The 15,387-nt window shown below is 33.3% G+C and overlaps 1 long non-coding RNA gene across 1 annotated transcript; it reads right to left on the bottom strand.

Moving 5' to 3' along the window:
- Positions 1-760: 760 nt before the first annotated feature.
- Positions 761-5,164, bottom strand: LOC142614660 (uncharacterized). The gene is made up of 3 exons (XR_012840495.1): positions 4,536-5,164; positions 4,399-4,446; positions 761-1,062 (listed from the first exon to the last, which is right to left on the bottom strand). It is a non-coding gene; the product is annotated as an uncharacterized LOC142614660 (long non-coding RNA).
- Positions 5,165-15,387: the final 10,223 nt, after the last annotated feature.

Below are 15,387 nucleotides of genomic sequence, written 5' to 3'. Positions count from 1 at the left end.
AAGTTACGCTCCCCTTTGAGGTTGCATAAATGTAAAGTTTAAGTCTATACACTCTTTCCCCTCACCCAAAAAAAAAAAAAAAGTCCATACCCTCTTAACATAAATCCTCTCAAACTTTTTATTTCATTAAAAGCATATTCCTTTTAAAATAAAAATAAAAACTTACCTTACTAAAAATGATACTCTCCTCCCTTTAGACACGTGAATGGAATGATATTCCCCCATAGGTATGTAAAAATTAATAAGAATTTTTTTAAAATAAAATATTCCATTTGTAAAATATGAATGATTACATTTATTCAAATCTCACGAAAAGTTTCATTTCTTAAAACTTTTTTTTTTTTTTTTTTTTCTGATTCTGAGAGAGTCATTTTGTAATATGTAAAAGGGTTGGCATAATTTAACCTAAATTTGAGTTGTCTATTTGTTCTTTTGTGATGAATGCTTGCCTTTTCTTTTCTTTGGCTGTTTTGGAATTATGAGGAACTATAGTACTGATGGTTTCAGCATTGAAACATTTAAGTCCGAACTTTCACCATCAATTAGATAAATATATGTAATTTTTATTTTCTGGGTTAGTTACTAGTTTGAAAAACACTCAAATCAATAAAACAAAACCCAAAAAATAATCTCAAAGTACGTTACATTAGCATTCATAACCAAACAGAGAAAAACACTCATATGCTTCCACGTATTACATTATTATGATTAAACATAAGCATTCGTAGCACATAACACCTAGCACCTAACCATTCAAAATACTTGACATTGTTCCATGACACAACCATAATACTACTACGTTCCAGTTTTTAATACAAAAACATCCAGAACACTACATCATTCCATAATACATATCCACAATACTTTTATTTATTAATTTAGTAATATAACTTCAATAAATAAAATAAGAATGAAAAAAAAAAAAAAACAAAAAAAGATTACATAAACCTTATCTAGTGACCATCTCTGTTGAGAAACTTTCCAACCAAAGCTTTCTACGGAACCCCACAGCAAGAACAGATACAACTTCAGCGGGAGCTGCTAGAATTTTTTGCTATTCGTCTGCATAACAAAATCAAAATAATGGAGTATATGAGGTAATACTACATACTCATGTGCCTGAAACAACATTTGCATAAATTCACAACACTAAATTCCGAAATGACAATACACCAAGTACCCAACAACTTATCTCCTGTCATATTTTTAAAAACACATTTAAAAAAAAAAAAATTTTAAAATCGTTGTGTTAGCAACCCACATGAATGACCATCATCAACAACCTAAGCCCATACTAAGCAAAAAAAATTTCTATCGCAAAATCCATATGGAATTTGAGAAAACAACACATCATTAATCTCGACCTCAAATTTCTTGAACAAACCTAGAATAAGAAAACAGCACGAACCCAACACCCCAAACTCCTCCCCCCAAAATATAAAGAATGTATTACGATGTAACACCCAATAAATAAATAAATAAATAATCTGCAGGTGAGATATAACAGAACACAAACTGATAAACTAGAGTACAATGCATCTCTGGAAACATGAACTGAAGTTATTGTATCTTGATGCAAACCTGGGACATATAATGCTAGACAGGAACATATATTTTCTGCACATTATTTAATAATGCTATATAGAAGCATATACTTGGAAATATAATAGCATTTTAAACTCAAATTGAGAATGTAGAACTGCAGTGTGAGCATCAGGTCTTTCACCCAAAACAATCAGCATGGTCATTAATTTCAGCACTAGTACTCATGAACAAATAGATAAAATAGGATTTAAAGAACAAAAAATTGTCAAACTTGTCTTATAGACTTTCACACTGGGGAGTCAACAAGCTCCTATAATCTGACAGTTCAAATAAAAGTCCTAGTATCAAGGTACCTACGGCTAAAACCACCCAAATAGCCTCTTGCAGATAGTTTTCATAACCAGACCGGACCGGACCAGCTGGTTTTTTGGCAAGAAGTTCAAGGAAGATGTGTTTTTGGAAAAATTTAAATTAGAGGCACATGCAGGGACTCAAACCCAAGTCCCCCGTGCAAGAACTTGTGTTTGACATGCTAACCATTAAAGCAAGTCAGCTTCTTGGGTCTTTATGTTACAAACTATATATATATATATATATATATATAATTGAACTAATATATTTTAGGGTAAATTACCTAGTTGATCCCTATTTTTTACATCAAATGTAAATTTGATCTCTAACCTTTCAATTGTGTTAATTTAATCCTTCACTTTTCAGTGTTGTGTCAATTTCGTCTTTACCGTTATCTTTTAGATAAAAAAATCTGATGGGTCAAACGAAATAATAAAAAATTATTTTTCCTGCCACATCAATGGTCAACTGTGACACATCAGATTTATATATATATAAAAATTACATTCACACAGTCAGATTGAAATTCGAATAGACCGGCCACCACAGAACAAAGAGAGTGACCAACAGCTGTTGTGGAAGTTTCTTTCTCTTCCTGGAAAAGCTTTCCAAGAAGAAACAACTTCTACAGCAACAACAGCAAAAGAAGTTGATAATAGCCGTTGGATCAAATAATATTATCAGATGGCTCACTCTCTCACTCAGGCCAAGCTTCTAGCTGCGTGCATTGTTGATGGTTTTTCTCTCTTTATCAATCGTCGGGGGTATGCGGCTGCATTACATGCCTCAGTGTCGGCAAACTTAGCTAGTGGAGGAGGATCTCGTAGGAGTAGAATCCTGAGTAAAATAGAAGAGAGGGCTTATTGTGGGACACATGTGGTTTTTTTAGAGGATTCTGTGCTGCCCTTGGACTTACTGTAGAACCATTTCTCACTATGTTTGTTGTATTGCACATTGTTGAATTATCTATGGCAATGAATGACTGTCTAGTATTGCGGTTTCAGTTATTTACATGAGGTAACTAATTAATTTTTATGTAATAATAATGATGTTCTCTGTCTTCTTCCTCTTCTTCTTTTTTATTTATTTTTTAATTTTTAAAATTTTTAAAAAAAATTAAAATTAGAATACACCTCCTAAAGTTTTCTAAAATGCCTAAAAGGCTGAAAACCCATCCCAAGAACACTCTCTCGTCAACATCCAATACCTTCTCAACAAATTTGTCATTGATTCCATCTCCTGCGGCATCATCCTCCTATCCATCATGCTCCGCAGCAACCACCGTCGAATCCCAGACCCCACCGCTCTCGTCACCGAAGTCCTCGCTGTCTAGAACGCCACATGTCATGAGAACGCTCGCCACTATGGCGTTAATGCCGCTCAGTTCCTCTTGATCAAAGGAGGAAGTTTCACCGTCCTATCGTCTATCGCTCTCCTCTCAATCTTCCTAATTCTCCCTATCAACCTCTACGCCGGAACTACTTCTCTAAAAGACGATCAGTTCATCAAAACGACAATCAACCACAGCACCAAAGGCTCTCCTTTACTCTGGATCCTTTTCCTCTTTGTCGTCGTTGTCATATTGGTTCATTTCGTTCTCTACGCAACCTTTAATCCAGTGTGCTCTTGGGCTGGGTTTTTAGAACATTTTAAAAGTTTTAGGAAGATCAATATGACTCCATGGGAACATAATTTTTTTTAAGGAATTAAAAAACAAATAAAATCTGATGTGGCTGCATAGTTGGTAATGATGCGTAGGAATTTTTTTATTTATTATTATTCCGTTTGACACATCAGATTTTTTCATCTCAAAGATAACGGTAGGGACCAAATTGATACGAAACAGAAAAGTTAAAGATCAAATGAACACAATTAAAAGGTTAGAGACTATGTATATATAAAATAAAAAAAAAGGTTAGAGACCAAATTGACATCTGGTGTAAAGGATAAAGACCAACTATGTAATTTGCCCTATATTTTATTTTGTCGAGATTTGACCATGGTTGAACTCCGGTTTGACCTTAAAAAACTTGAACCTCTCACTTTTATGGTTCTTTGGACGGTCTAGCTTTCAAAGAAATGCTCTTGCATAATGAGGATTCATTAGCTCCTCAACTTAAAGCCTTTTGGCATAGCAAGATTGAACAAATTTTCCATATATCCCCTCTCTAGAATCCAAATCGAACAAATTATATTCCTCACTCCAACTATTTACATTAACTTTAAAGAAAAACATAGGCTAATTAAAGAAAAGCATTCAATTTGTATTTTCAAACTGTATAAGATAAATTTTTCCCAAAAATTAACATTATAAACTTGCTAGCAGTTCAACAGTGCAATTCATTAAGCAACATTTCAAAAGATAAAAAGTACAATGTAATTTAAAATACTTCCAAGTTCCAAATACAAAACCCATCATCCAAAACCACTTCAAACAATTAAAACCCTAACTACTAAAAGCACCAAAACCAATAAAATGGAAGAGATCGAGATGACCATTACCTCCGATCTTGCTTGTCATGGTCAGGATCAATCATCATCAAAGAGAACCTGGTAAAAGGAATAATTTTAATTTACTGACGAAATCAGAATCCATTGTGATATCAAGATTAGGGAGGGAATCTAAACTTTTAACTGACCATCATCTTCTTCAACACGCTTTTTGGTAGCGCCAGACTCAACAACATAGTCTTTGTTTTCTGGGTCTGTCCTAATCCAAAGCTTAGCAGAGCAATTTGTACAATTGAAGCATATCAGGTAGATTTCATAGTCTGGATATTTCTGCAATGAGAAACCATCCATTTACAAAAGAGATCGAAACTCCCTATGTTACTTTCAGTGTTGTTAACAGCGCTGATCGCACTTAACCGCAAAGCGCCTCCTACAGCCTAGGCGCAAAGTGCAAGCGCACGTGTGATTGATATAACGAAGGCACGCCACACTACACTAGGTAGAAACATTTTGTTTTATAGTATTCTATCAAGAAGAGAAGAAAGTCAAAGAAAAAAGGGCAAGAGGTATACAACAGAACGCTTCAGCATCATGTATATCCTGTCTCAAAGGAAGGCATATCTAGGAAACAAAAAGATCGAGAGGGAGCAAGAGTCACAACGAATAGTGATAGGGAGCATAAAGGGGAAAATTTTCCTCCACTGGTACTACCAGCCTACTGAGCCTCGGTAACAATTTCTTGTATGCCGGATATACAGCTGGCGGTATACATTTGCGTCTCATCCTGGTTTTGGAGGAGAAAGCAAACAGGAGGGATTTGACTTACCTCTAGTACTTTTTTAACTGGAGGTCTCATTTTGTTTTAAATACACAATGGTAAATGGAAGTGAGTTTCAATATTCACATTTTATTTAGTTAGTGGGTGATGTGATAGTTTCTCATTAAAACAAAAGAAGATTTAAGTTTAAAAAGTACCAGAGATAAGTCAAACCCAAACAAGAGATGAAATACGACACAATCTAGAATTTTTTATTTTTTCAAATGAAGATACTCACTAGGGTAAGGCTGATGGTGCCGTTTGGAAATACATGTTCTCCTTTATACATTGAGACGTGTTTTCCCATAAATAAAATTAAAAAAAAAAAAAACAGATTGCATTTTTTATGACCATATTAGCCTCTCAGAATGATGTAAAAACTAATACTCAAATCAATCATACACTGAGACGTGTATAATTTTTTTTAGGGGGGTAAACTTGTCTTTACGCCTTCCGCGTGTTTGAGTCTCCAAAATTTTTTATTGGGTTGTGTTAATGGGCAATGTAAGGTGCTCATTAAGGATTAAAATTTACATTCATTATAATTTAAGATTATTACATTTTTCAATCACAAAAATACCTAGACGTGTGATGAAAAAATCATTTCACCCACAAAAGCACGTTTGTGGGTGTGATGAGTGTTATGCATTTTTGTTGGTGAAATAATTTTTTCATTGCACGCCCAAGTATTTTTTTGATTGGAAAATGTAGTAATCCTAAATTATAATGGATGTAAAAATTTTTAATTTTTACTCAAAAAAATAGAAGAGTCTCCGAATAAAAAAAACTCAGGAAAAAAAATTAATGAAGCTATTTCTACTCTATATGAAATTATATTGCCAAAGTTGCAAGAATTTCAAATTACTATTTTGATTATATTCTACTTTTATAAGTTAATATTTTTCAAAAAGAAATTAAATTTCATTATTTATTTAGCTATTTTATTATCCTACGGTCCTACCATATTTATAACTTAAATAATATTTTATATTTTATCATTCAATTTCGATGATATTTATAATATTTTGTTTACTTTACGTATGACTTTTAATTAGTCTATTGCATAAGCAAACTTCCAGCATCAATAAAAAGTCGCCATCCTTATGAAACTACCTAAGGAAGGGAATTATGTTTCTTTCCTTTGTCCTAATATTTTTTTTAATGTTTTTTATGTTAGCTAAACCTCAAACTATATCCTACATCCCTATAGTTTGTGAGTCTTTAAATTTTACACCATAATGTTTCATAATTTAAATTTTACACCTTCAAATTATATTTCATTTATATTTGTATCCCCTCATCTATATTTTCTATTAAGTGTCACATGAACTTACCGCTCGTATATAGTTTGTCCAATAAAATGATGTGACATCATTTTTATATTAATTATTTCAAGTTTTTTTTTTTTCACAAAAATTATGTGGCATCATTTTATTTGACAAACTAATTAACATGCATGACTTAACTAAAAAATATATTGATAGGACTACTAATGCAACTGAAATATAACTACATAAGTTAAAATCTAAGTCAAGGTTTAAAATATAAAGACCCTCAAACTTAGAAATTTAAAGACAAAATCTAAACACTCTCGAACTTTAGCATTTTATATTTGGGTTACTATCTTACTAGCTAGAATCACACCATTAGGGGATGGTATGCTTCCCTCGTTGGTATCAATTTGTCTATCTACGTTCCTTTCATGTTATGGGGATCTCTACACATTGAGGGGTAAGCTTCAGTCCAGTGGGTCACGTGCACTAACAAAATATGAGGCCGACATCTTGGTTATTGTAAGACACATGTTGTGCTTGTGTTACTGTCTTTTGCACAAAAATATTGGATGCAAACTAAAATCCTACATTGATTTATCAGAATAAATAAGTGACGTTAATGGTGACGTTAATGATGAGCTCAAATGAGAACCAATAAGAATCGACTATATCAACAATTAATAAAAATACTGTAAAATAATTTGTGGTTGTAACATTACTCATATATAATATGCCTCGATTCCATAGATGATGCATAGGACAAAATTTACGTACAGTACTTAGGTACTATTCCTTAGAATTCCTCTCTTAAGATTCAGGCATGTGATTTTTTTCTTATAGAATGGAAATATATTTGTAGTTAAATACTACTACATGATTGAATCTTAAAAGCGGAACATAAGGAACAACACCTAATTATTGTAACTAAGAATAATAACAAGCTTATTGTGCAAAATGCAAATTGACATAGGACATCTACAAATCTTGTATTAGGGGTGTATTTGTATAAATTGTTGCAAAACAATGTTTTGGGTTTAAAATGGTGTTTGTAAAAAAAAACTATGAGAGATTGTTGTTGCAAAACGAAATTTTGAGTTTTCAGAACTCGCTTTTAGGCTCTGAAAACACCTAACCAAATGGACTCTAAAATTACTTTTCTTGCCATCTATAGGCACATCAATTATTAATAGCAATAAAAACTAACAGAGAAAGAGGGTAAAACAAAGTGGTAAGAAAAGGAGAAACAGAAGGGGAAGTTTCCCATCAGCTAGCTAATCAGACCCTGTAGAAACCGTTTGTTAAGGGACCACAGAGCAAGAACACAAGGGAAATATGTGCAAACCTTTTGTTCAGTCCCCACGAAACTTCCACGCTTCTAGGAAAAAGTATAAAACTACAAGGTCCCTCAACCTGACACCAAACTATTCTCTTTAACACATCATTTGAGTAGGGAGGAAGAAAGCCATAGGGAACAAAACAAAAAGGAAACAAGACAAAAGCTAGAGGTCTTATACTCATCATGTATTATTAAATACTAGCTAGTCTTAACTATAAACATGGGAACATGGTTCCATGTATTATGCCATAGAACAGTGAAGAAGCATTCATCATGGTGCGCACACATGTAAAGGAAATGGAGATCTAATGTTTGATGGCTACATTTGGACCATCATATTATTTTGTATAACTTGACTTGTACCATCTACAATAGGTAATGATACACTGTCTTTTTCTGCGCATTTCAGAAGATGATTGGAACTATGCTTTCGAACCTTAGTGTGAAAATGTCGCTCCCGCAAACGGCGCCAAACTGAGGATCTATAAATCGTCAGTCAAGATTTCTATATATTGACTTTGGCGTTGGAGATGTTGTGGCAGGCACCACACTGGTGTCCACCTTAAGAGAAATAAGAAATTTTTAAATACCAAAGTTATCTGTGTAAAAGTATTTTTTTGGGTGAGAATTATGTACCTTTTGTGCTTCTAATGAGTGTGTATATATAGCTTTGTGGTTTCTAGCCGTTGGGGCCGTGATTGTTGTTTTAATGCTCTTCATGTAATGCCTTAGGGCTTATTAATGCAGGTTTTGATGAGGTTCCAACGGTCTGACAGCTAGCTAGTAACTGTCCGAGGCATTGAATCCTCCTATTAATGACTTGCCTACCCTCATCCATGCCGTGTTGCAAGTGGACGAAGGTGTTTCATGAGGTCGTCCAAGGAAAGTGGTCTCGTCAGTCCCATCAGTTTCAATATTGTTTTGGGTTTAAGTTCAGATACAATCTTAGAATCGAAGTTATAGAAATTAAAGAGAATTTTGTTTTTGGTGAATTTATTATGCAAAATTTTAGGAGAAAAAAAACTTTTTAAATTCCTATATTTTTGGTATTTTTATTTTAGTTTATATATTTTGAAAAATTTAATTTAATCTAATCAATCAACTTGGGTAATTGATTTAATTAACCTGGGTCAATCTATCTTAACCCAATAGTATCTATATGAATGAAATGATACTTTTGATGTTGATATAATTTGTTTGTTTCAATATGGATAAACTTATTTTTTTTCAAGTTGGATATTGCATACTCTAATCAATTACAAAATATTGCTAAGTGATTGTGAATGGTCAAAATATATATGCTTTATTCAATTACAAAATATTGTTAAATAAATGGCATACACTACATATTATCTTCAAGCCATTAAAGCTTGTCCCAAAAAAAAAATGACATACATTACATACTACCCAAAATTACACAACAATGACAACATCTTGGCTTTAAAGTGGACTTAATGGCTTCAATCCAACTTTTCGCACCCTATCAGAAAATACTATATAAAAAAAGCAAATAGGACTCATGACACAACAAGTGCAACCCTATATTTGTGTGCTTTCTCTTGAACTATCCTTTCTTTTACCCTAAATTTTTCTTTCCTTTGCTTGGCTACTAGTTCCCTCTCCCTTGTTTCTTCTTCCATTGCACAAGATATTATTTCCTTCTCAATAGCTATTTTTCCCCTCTCCTAGCTGCTTTTCTCTTCTCATTAGCACATTTTGCCCCATTCTCCAACCTCCTGAATTTTTGCATGGACAATGGTGCAACTTTAGACCCACACTTACATGGTTTTTTGTCAACTGCTTAAAGTATTTACAAGTTAGTTCATCATCCTGCAAACAAAATCAAATATTTCAAACATGCTATGAGTTTAAAAATCAAGATCAATTTAAACAACATCCTGCAAACAAAATCAAATATTTCAAACATACTATGAGTTTAAAAATCAAGATCAATTTAAACAAACCTAATTGTTACTCATCACATTATAATAGCAACAACCACAAAACTCCTCCCAAAATTTCTCAGTGTCAAAGTTGTCTGCAGCTGACAATGCTCACTAAAATATAAACGATGAGTGGAACTCGAGTAAAAACTTGATGAAGACATGGTGAGATATCTAGCAACTTGAAACCCAAAGTGCAAACATCAAACATTACCCATGGACACTTAAATATCAAAAATTGTTGGACAACATCAAGAACTATTCAAGTAAACCCTAGAAAAAGTATTGTACTTGTTAAATATGTGAGATTGGCAACTTGTGTATATCTTCTTGATCGCAATTAGTAGAGGAATCCTATTTTTGTGTCAATCGAATGAGATAAAGAGTAAAGGGATATGGGTTTGAAGATTTAGGGAGTCTGAGAGAGAGAGAGAGAGAGAGAGAGAGAGAGAGAGAGAGAGAGAGAGAGAGAGAGAGAGAGAGAATTTGTTGTTCTAATTGTGTTTCTAATTTTAGCTTATATAGTAAGGGTGATTTTGTAATGGAAAGGGGAGAGGTATAGGTTAGGGTTGTCGAATGGATGGCACCTCGGGTGGGTAACTGATAAATTTCAAATCACAGGTAGTTAAAACCAGACATATCACAAGTGTGTTAACTACAATTAAAACTTCTTGTTTGGTCATTAAATTTTTTATTATTTCCTTCATTGTTTACCATTTTGTTCTTCAACAATAGTTAGACATCACATGTTGACCACTAACGATTAATACTTTGATAAGCTTTCTTATTCTCCCTAATTCTTTCTTTTCTTTTCATATGGCTAATCTTTCCACACACACACACACACAAAAACCAAACAAACGAACAAATCAAAACAAAAAACAAAAAACAAAAAGCAAAACAAAACAGCTGTTATAGCAAATGTGAAGCAAGTAATATGATTTAAGGGCACAAAAAGAGGTAGCCATTATAATTGACTAACTAAGCTTTCCCATATAGTCAAAAAATTTATTTGGACTACCTATCCAAATTTGAGATTGATTTATGGCACAAAAAATCTTTTTAAGATTGCTTGTATATTCTCTCATAAGCCAACGATCTAAAACCTAACAAAATGAACCAAATTCATTCTTTCACAATGCTATTACGACTATGATGGTAGCTACCAATTTTTTTCAAAAATATCCAATTGACTCTCTAAGCATGAAGGTCACTTAACTTTGTTCAAAATTCCCCCTTTTTTTCCTTCTTTCATCTCCATCTCTCACTATTATTTATCTATTATTTACTACCTAGACACTCTTTTATGCATAACACTGTCATTATACAGCTTAGAGCATTCTCATCAGAAGTTGTAAAAAAAATGATATTTTGACACATCAAAAAGACAACTTTATTATTTTAACACACCATTTTACAATTCAGTGTACATCACATCTTCTATTCTATAATTCTATACATTAAAATAATATATACAAATATTAAAATAATATTTAAAAACCAACACGGAAACATTTGAAACCAACACTGTAGCATTTGAATAAACAAATAATAAAGAAATTTGCAACATGCTATAGTGTGGTTCCATAAATGAAACCACACTGTAACATGTTGCAAAAAATTTTGAGATTTGAAACATCTCATAAAGTATGGATATTAGTGTTTGGTATGTTAAATATAAAAAATTTAGCATTTGACATACCTGATGTGGATGCTGAGGATTGTAGTCAAGATAAGAGTTGAAATAAAGTAAAGGACTTGAACAAGCAAGTAACTTCCAAATGGATTAAATTTTATATTAAGTCAAACCTCAACGGTGGAATTTTGTATTTTATCTTAGTTTAAATAAATTTTTGGGAGGTCTTTGTAAATTGAAAAAAAAAACACTTGGGTCTTATCCTAAATTAATTTACCAATCTACCCCGTCTACGACCCTGCCTTCATAGCATCAGACTACAGTTACAGTTATAGTTACAGTTACAGACCCAACTACCACAGTCTTGACGACTGTCACTAATAAACCCTCAAAACTCAGTTATGGCTATCACCACCTTATTCTACCCTCCAAAACTCAGCTTTCCTCATAGACCCACAAGATAAGTTTCTTCTTCTACCCCACATTCAAAGACCCAAACCCAAGTTCAGACCTGTACCCAGAATTCCATCAATCACAGTACCATTCAGAACACGAAGACCACCATGGTTGTTGCTTTGTTAGGAGTTGGTTTGACCTTGACTCTAGTGGGACAGACCTCAGCTGCGGAGTTACCGTCCTTGCTGTTGTTGTGTTATACTTCTCTGCAACTCAGTGAGCCAACCAATGAAAGACTGCTGCCAAGATTTTGCAATGTGGATTTTATTGGCCTTCCGTTTTTCATGATTCCCATGTATATTGTTCAGCTTGTGAGAGATGCCAAAAGTTGGGAGTATTGGAAAAAGAAATATGATGCCATTGAACCCTATTTTGATTGTTGAGGTATTTGATGTTCGGGGTGATTTCATGGGTTCTTTTCCTAATTCTTTTGGTAACTTATACATCCTTGTTGCTGCTGATTATGTTTCTAAGTGGGTTGAGGCCATTGCATGTAGAACTAATGATCACAAGGTTGTAGTCAAGTTTTTGAGAGAGAGTGTGTTTGCACGGTTCGGTACACTATGTGCCGTTATTAGTAATGGAGGAAAGCACTTTTGCAATAGAGTTTTTGAGTAACTAATGAAGAAATATGGCATCACTCATAAGGTTGCAACACCTTATCACCCTTAGACAAGTGGTCAAGTAGAGATATATAATAGGGAAATCAAGAGAATATTGGAGAAAACAGTTAACCCTACTCGAAAAGATTGGTAATTAAGACTCAATGATGCATTGTGGGCATACCGTACAACATTTAAAACTCCTATTGGAATGTCTCCCTATCGAATTGTGTATGGTAAGCCTTGCTACCTCCCTGTTGAATTAGGGCATAGAGCTTATTGGGCTATTAAGGGGTTAAATTTTGATCTTGACAAAGCAGGTGCTGAAAGGAAACTCCAAATCAATGAGTTAGAGGAAATTCGCAATGATGCATACAATTGTGCCAAATCGTATAAGGATCGAATTAAAAGGGTTCATGATAAAAACATCTTGAGAAAATCACTTGAACTTGGTCAGAAAGTTCTTCTTTATAATTCTCGTTTGCATCTCTTCCTAGTTTAGTTACTATCTCGATGGACTGGTCCATTCATAGTTCGCATTGTTTGTCCCTATGGTGCTATTGAGATTGAGAATCCAAAAAATGGTGATGTGTTTAAAGTAAATGGCCAAAGTTTGAAACCATTATTAGAACTTGAGCCTTCAGAAGTTCAAGAAGTCCTCTTGGATGATCCTATTTATCAGGATTGATCCCAGTTGTGTTTATCAGGTTTGCAATTTTTTTTTTCTTTCTTTCTTTTTCTCTTGTTTATTTTCTGCTTCTAGATTAGACTTTGTGTTTATTTTCTTGTTTAGTTTTATTTGCTTTTGTTCAAGCTAATATTTGACAGAAATTAAAATTTATAACAATCAGCTTGATCAAGGTACATCTCCTTCTTCTCCTTACCTTATTTGTTTCTACTTGGTTCTTATGTTGCATATTAATTTTTTGCTCTCTTTTCATTCAAGACATATATTTGAGAGTATCATTTTTAACATTGATGACAATGTTTGGTTTATGTTTGGGGGGATATACGTAGATTTCTATCTTTTTGTTTTGTTTTGTTTGGTTGTGTAAAAAAAAAAAAACACACTTTTGCCTAGCTTGAGGTTTATGTTTTGAGTTCGTTATACTACTCTTGCTTAAAGAATTTCAATACTTTCATGCTCAATTCATTGCACATGCATGTAGCCACTCCGACACAACTTGTTGTTGAAGGATAAAAATGATTAGAAAATCTTGATGATAACAATGTGGAGACTATAACCCCTGTGAGTTTTGAGCCAATCATTATTTTTGGAGGGTTATTTATTGTTTCTAATCTTAAAGTTCATTTGGAAGTGCGTAAGATATTTCCCTTATTATAGTTGAAGGAAAAATAACATGTTTGTATCACATACAAAACATACGCTATGGAAAAATAACAGATCTACTTCATTCATAAATGTTAACATGCATTATATAAGTTTCAAAATTTGAGAACAAGAGAGTGTATCTTGGAGTGGTAAATTTCAAAACCGAAGATCAGAAGTACTTGGAAATACTTTCAATCTTCACTCCTATTCCACTAACGCCCAAGATGTGTGGTCTCTTAATGAGTTCCAGAGGGAGAATGTCAGAGTGTCTAACATTTCTTACACCACTTTACAATAGTATTCTTTCAATTCTCTACAGAAAATTCTATATGTTTCTCTCCTTATATATAACTGATTATCTAATTGGGCTAGCCTTTTGGGCCAATCTAATTGGGCTCTTGTGTGTGGTTTGGAGTGGGACTAAAATGGACTAATAAGACACTAGCTCCAATGAGCCCTAGGCTTTTCTGTAAACTCTTGACAAGTCTAAAGTTACTAATAACTATATTTAATACCACTATATAAATATAGTTGCACTCTAGGCCTTATCTATAAATTATATCCCAAGACTTTACTATACATGCAACCCCTTCATAAAATATTCGTAGTAATACAAAGTCATGAATATAGTCTGCCACTTTAAAGATTACTACATCTCAATCTTTGAGTACCCGGTTTAATCCTTATGTTATTCATTATATATTTATGAAATCCAATTTCATAAATATATACTTTAGTAACTCATTACTAAAGTGGTCGGGCCCAACTCTCTGAATAACCAAACCCATTAAACTTATCTCAAGTGAATATTTTGTATCTCCGTTAAAAGACTATGAATTCCATCTTGAGAATATATGTTCCATCAACATTAAAAGTGGTTGCCCAACATACTGAGGTTTTGATCGTAACTCTTGATCTCACTCCTGATATATCAAAGCAACCTACATCTCATGATTAAGTCCATTATTCTCTCAGGATTAAGAGTTCATGCAAATACAAGTCGTGAGTTTATTATTCATTTGACAGCCGTTAGGAGAATAATAAATCTCACATTGGTCTAGTTCAATATGTTTTAACTCTTAAAGCATGTCAACTAGAAATCTCCATTTCCATGATCAAGACAAATCATCTTAGTTGATATGTTATAGTCTTCGTAAATGAAAAGCCCAATTTCATCACTGACTACGAACTAAAATTCTGAATTTACAAAGAACTTGTGAAGAGGTTGCATGTATAATAAAGTCTTGGGATATAATTTATAAATAAGGCCTAGAGTGCAACTATATTTATATAGTGGTATTAAATACAGTTAATGGTAACTTTGGACTTGTCAAGAGTTGACAGAAAAGCCCAAGGCCCATTGGAGCTAGTGTTTTATTGGTTCCTTTTGGTCCCAATCCCAGCCACACACAAGAGACTAATTAGATTGGCCCAAAAGACTAGCCCAATTAGATAATCAATATATATAAGGAGAGAAACATATAGAATTTTCTGTAGAGAATTGAAAGAACACTATTGCAAAGTGGTGTAAGAAATGTTAGATACTCTGACATTCTCTCTTTGGAACTGATTGAGAGACCATACATCTTGGAAGTTAGTGGAATTGGAGTGAAGATTGAAAGTGTTCCCAAGTGCTTCTGATC

Source organism: Castanea sativa, chromosome 11 (genome assembly GCF_040712315.1).
Source record: "Castanea sativa cultivar Marrone di Chiusa Pesio chromosome 11, ASM4071231v1".
NCBI lineage: Eukaryota > Viridiplantae > Streptophyta > Magnoliopsida > Fagales > Fagaceae > Castanea > Castanea sativa.
Note: the sequence above shows the minus strand (reverse complement) of the source record. Positions and strands in the feature narration are given on the sequence as shown.